We start from the raw sequence: 5,901 nt of genomic DNA on the forward strand, positions 1-5,901 counted from the left end.
AATGTTCGAACCTTTCCGAAACCATTCCGGTGTCCAAAGACAACCTTCCAATATATCAATCTTTATGTCTCGACCATTTCGAGACTCCTCGTCATGTCCGTGATCTCATCCGGGACTCCGAACAAACTTCAGTACATCAAATCACATAACTCATAATACAAATCGTCATCGAACGTTAAGCGTGCGGACCCTACGGGTTCGAGAACTATGTAGACATGACCGAGACACATCTCCGGTCAATAACCAATAGCGGAACCGCATAACAACATACGTTGTTCCCTTTTTCATGGGTATGTTACTTGCCCGAGATTTGATCGTCGGTATCATCATACCTAGTTCAATCGCGTTACCGGTGTCGTGGGTCTAAACCTGACAGTAGAATGGGGGGTAGGTATGAGGAGGCAAGATCCTAGCTATGGTGAAGTTGTACACACAAGATTTACGAGTTCAGGCCCTTCACAGTGGAAGTAACAACCCTACGTCTCGGTGCTCGGGAGCTCGGTCGATTGGATTATATGTGTGGAGTTACAGGGGGTGTGAACCCTTGTGCCTGAGGAGGGAGGTGACTTATATAGAGTTCGCCAGACCCCTCCGGCCCTCAGTTACACAGGGTTCAATGTACATAAAGACATGACGTTACTGGTAACGCCAGCATTAAAGTCATATAAATGATCATTAAAACTACGGAGTGAACGCCTGACCGTTTTCATTCAGAGTGACCTTAGATCTTCCATACTCCGAGTGGTTTCTGATATGGTCGAGTGAGAGTACTCTTGTCGAATGGAATTGGGTTGTCCGAGTGGAACTCTCAGTCGAGTGGGTTGGACTATGTAGTGATTTCAGTCGGTTGAATCTGCTGTCTTTGATTGCAGGGCAGTGTCCTTGGTTAGGGTACTTAGATCAGGTCTATTGCCCTACCCTAGGTACATGTCGTCATCATTAGCCCCCGAATGGTTCTGGGTCTGAGTGGAATTGAAATTGAAGGAGGTTCCGACTCAACTTTCCTGCTTCAGAAGCACTTTACTTAGATTGGTGAACCACGCAAAAAGTTTCAACTTCATTTTCAGTCGCCTTGAGCCATTCAGAAGTTGTCGAGTGAACTTTCGTCAATAAGCTTCGAGTGTTTGATAAGGTATAAAATCTTTGGTCTGACAGATTGCTCTGTTGCTCCCGGATCTTGCGGGATTCGAAATTTTGGGAAGCGCGCGGAACGGAGGAGTCCACAGTAATCGGAGTGGATTAGGCATGGGCGCCTCGATCTCCATGCCACCTTTTTCGCCACGTACCGCGCGCGTGAATGTTGCGGGATTTGACAGGATTACTTGGGCCCATGAGTCAGCCACTCGGGAGAAGGCCTTATATAAAGTGCCGCGGCTGGGGTTTTCTGCACAGTGCATCCCATTCTCTCCCTTCCTCCTATGTTTCTCCATCGTATCCACTTCCTCCCTTGGCGCCGCCGCTCTGCTCGAGCTCCACTCACCGCAATGGGGAAGGAGAAGACGGCAGCTCTGGAGCGCGTGAAGAAGGCGACGGCGAAGGCAAAGGGGAAGAAGACCAGCCGGGGTGGATCTTCGTCAAGATCTGGCCTGCTGCCCGGCTGGATCTAGGGCGACTGGATCCGGTCGACGATCCAGCAGGAGGACGTGGAGGATTTGGTCGAGGGGGGCCTGATCCCCAACGGGTCTTGGAGGCTTCCAGAGGACGAAACCGAGCCACGGCCGCAGGAGGGTGAGTGCGTCCTTCTCGCCACTCACGTTGACCGCGGTTTTTCTCTGCCTCCCCATACTTTCTTCTGAGGTTTTTTGAACTTCTTTGGAGCTCAACTTCACCACTTTTCCCCCAACACCACCACGTATCTTGCCGCATATGTGTCCATGTGTGAGAATTTTCTGGGGTGTCGACGGCACTGGGTCTCTTCAAACACATTTTCACCTGTCGTTCTCAGTCGGTCAAAAATGCCAACCCGAGTGATGAAAGGACGCACGTGATCCAGATGTGCGGGGGTCTTGGGATCCAAATGAGGAGTAAGAGCAACTTCCCAGCCATGATACTTGCCAAATCAGTTAGAGGGTGGTAGTCGACCTGGTTCTACTGCAAAGACCAGCCGACTCCAGGTCAGTCGACTGAGCTTCCCCCCTTTTCCATGGCTCGAGTCGAGAAGCCCTCTTCCTTGAAAGTAACTCCGGCGGAGAAAGCGGAGGTGAAGACATTGGTCGAGTGAGTGGTCCAGCTTGTCCGTGATGGCGTGACTGGCATGGATCTGTTAGAGGTCTTTCTCAGTCGACGCATCCAGCCGCTTCAAGCCCGTGATCATCCGATGTGGCTGTATTCGGGCATTGACGACTCCACTCGAATTCACCCGGAAGAAGTTGACGAGGCTACGGTGGCGCAGTGGCTGCAGGGCATCACCGACAACAAGGATAACCCCAGAGGGTCCAGGAGGATTCCTCCACTCGACAACACTTATGAACCAGACAAGGTCCGACTCTGAATTTCCGAGTGTCTTCTTGATCCGTCATGTAATTGTTCTGGTCGACTGACTGTTATTTGTTCAACTTGTTGTCTTGCAGGTCTTCATTGAGATGTATTCAATGCCCAACGGAGAGGTGAGCGGAGGGGAAAGCGCCGACTGTCAGTCTGGCGGAGGGGAGGACGAGGAGAGTGACGACCCGAGCGATGGTGAAGAGATCGATTCTCCTCGTCGCATGGAAAGGCGATCCAAGCATACCCATGACCCAGCCAGCATCCGAGGGAAAGCAACTGCACAGACTGGTCAGTCTTCCAAGCGCACTCGGACGGCTTCTCCTGTGCCGACTGAGAAGGCTCTGAAGTAGCCCAAAATCGTGCCGCAAAAACCTCGGAAGGCCTTGCCCAAAATCAAAGTGGCTGTACCTATTGATTCTGGGTAATCCTTGAACTTGACTTCTCAGTTTGACACGACTTGCTCTTTGGTCGAATCATTTATCTGTTTTGTCCGAATGGTTTTTGAATCTGTAGTGCCGTTACTTCTGGGACTTCTGTATACAAAGATGATGAGGACGAGGAGATGGAGGATGCAGTCACTACCAATCCGGGTACCACTCTTGTCATTTTGTCTTTACTTTATCAGCCATTTTGTCAGTTGATTGAACTCTTGTAATTGATTTCTTTCCAGCTCCGCCCAATGTTATCGAACTTCCAGACGATGACGAGGATGCACCACTGAAGCACATGGGGAGGAAGAGCAGGACTTTGAGCAAGAAGGCACCAACCAACAAGATGCCTCATTCGACGCCGGCGGCAGAACCGGCAATTAAGCAGTCCGGAGACCTCAACCGGGCTTCTGTTACTTTTGGCATTCCATTGTCGAGTGCACAGCCTTCGGGGTCGACTGCACAAGCTCCAGTTGATCCACCGTCTTCACTTTTCACTGCCCATCACGTCCCAGAGGACCAAGTGAGCGCTGCCAGGGAAGCTATTCGCCAAGCGAGCATTATGATGGAGTAGATGAAAGTGGTTCGCGAAACCAGTCAAGCAGCTTATGATGCCAGTTCAGCCCTCCAGGCCAACGTCCAAGTTAACTGACTTCCAACTGATCTTCTAGCTTCGCTTGTTCTGTTAGGATATGCTATCTGAAAAACTTTAAAGTGCATCTATTTGTTAGTCTGCACTTTGCATCTGTACACCCACTGGGTGTTTCAATTTCTGCTGAGTAGTATTTTTTGCTCGAGTCGACTAGGTTGCGTCGATTGAGTCTTTGAACCAGTGAGGGCACGCTGAGTGCACCCACTGGGTGTAGTCCCTGAGACCATCGTCGAATGTTTGATTCGGCGCGGGGGTCTTTGAACAGATCTTTTCCACTCGGCCTGAACAGATGATGCCGAGTGGAACCTGAACCAGTGGGGGCACGCTGAGTGCACCCACTGGGTGTAGTCCCCGAGACCGTAGTTGACTGCGGGCAGTCGGCTATGGTCTGAGAAGTAACTTTTTTTTCGACTGGGCGGACCAAGTCAGTTGAAAAGTCGAACCAGTGGGGGCATGCTGAGTGCACCCACTGGGTGTAGTCCCCGAGACTACTGTTGAATGTTTGATTCTGCAGTAGTCTTAGAACTTGTTACTCTATTGTTCGGAAACAACCAGCCTTTGTATCTGTCGACTGACTATCCTCTGATAGCAGAAATCCTGTGAGCTTGGAGCTCGATTTGCTGATTTAGAACGGAAGCAAATCCAGCTCAACCTTGATCTGGAATTGGCCAAGACAAATTTGCAGAAAGCTAAGGATGAAGCTGCTGGTATGAAAAACTTTGTCGACTACTTCTCTTGCCAACTTCTCCATCTTTTCTCTGACTCGAACGTCGCTCTTTTCAGAAACAATGAGACAGGCTTTGGATAAGGACTCTGATCTTGCGGCCGCACGAAAAACGGCCGAAGACAAAACAACGCTCGCCGACCAGAAGCTGGCCTCAGTCAGAAAGCTGGAGGAAGAGAACACCAAATTGAAGGCTGCCCTTGATGAAGCCAACAAGGAGGTGACTCGGCTGAAGAAGGGTAAAGAGGCTTTGACTAACAAAGTGGAAGACGTTTCCCGCAAGAGAGATGAACTGGAGAACTACCTGGGAGGACTCGCTAAGAAGTTATTCCTTATGCTTGAAGGTACTTTTCTCTGACTGAGTGATTTGCTTTCGTCGACTAATCATAAACTACCGGCTCATTATTTCTATGTGGGTGCAGAATTCTGCCAAAACTTTGAGGCTGAGACCGGCCGAATCGAAACGAGCCTGGACCCCATCAACTCTCCTATCATGGATGAAGCCGCCATGAATGTGCTCCGACTGGAATCCCGTCTTACTAGCTTCGTCGACTACCTTGCTCGACTGAAGGTTGCGGTGTCACGGATCGACACGGCACTCTGGCCAAGGACGACGCTTCCGAATGATCTCGAGTCTCCGATGACTCGACTTAATGAGATTTCTGGTAGAGTGCAGGAATGGAAGAAGTCTTCTGCTCGATGTGGTGCTGATGTGGCTCTCTCTCTGGTTCGTGTCCACTGCAAAGAAGCTAGAGAAGAGAAGCTAGCAGCGATCAAGGTTGCCAATACCAAGAGGCTCGACTTCCAATCTTTCATGGAAACCTTCATTGCTGCTGCTACTCGGATTGCTGATGGAATCGACTTCGACGAGTTCGTCGAACCTGCTAGCCCTCCTCCTGCGGAGTGAACAAACTTTATGCCTTGCCTTAAATTTGCCTTGGAATGCCGAGTGATTCTGTAACCATTAAACTCCTTCGGGCTTGATGCCTGAGCACTTTTATTCGCTGCCCAGAACCTCGTGCGATTTATCTGAACCTGGTTTTTCCTTTAATTTGATTGTCTTTTGTTTTCGAGTGGAATTTGTCTCTTCACTCGGAATAGTCTTTTCTACTTGTGACGCAGCTCTGAGGAGAAGGTCGCGGTCGACCTGCACCTCGTCGTCCTTGCGGATCAGGACGGAGCGCACATTGTGTTTGTGGCGCAGCTCTGAGGAGAAGGTCACGGTCGACCTGCACCTCGTCGTCCTTGCGGACCAGGATGAAGCGCACATTGTATTTGTGGCGCAGCTCTGAGGAGAAGGTCGCAATCGACCTGCACCTCGTCGTCCTTGCGGATCAGGACGGAGCGTGTGGCCAAGTCCCCGAGCGAGAAAACCGTTCTTCACTCGGAGCACATTTTAACTTAGGCGAGTACGAGACTGCAGCTAAGCCCCCGAGTGAGAGGGTTGCTCTTCACTCGGTAGGATTTTTCAAACTTAGGCGAGTACATAACTGCAGCTAAGCCCCCGAGTGAGAGGGTTGCTCTTCACTCGGTAGGATTTTTCAAACTTAGGCGAGTACAGAACTGCAGCTAAGCCCCCGTGTGAGAGGGTTGCTCTTCACTCGGTAGGATTT

This window comes from Triticum aestivum, chromosome 3D (genome assembly GCF_018294505.1).
Source record: "Triticum aestivum cultivar Chinese Spring chromosome 3D, IWGSC CS RefSeq v2.1, whole genome shotgun sequence".
Classification (NCBI taxonomy): Eukaryota; Viridiplantae; Streptophyta; class Magnoliopsida; order Poales; family Poaceae; genus Triticum; species Triticum aestivum.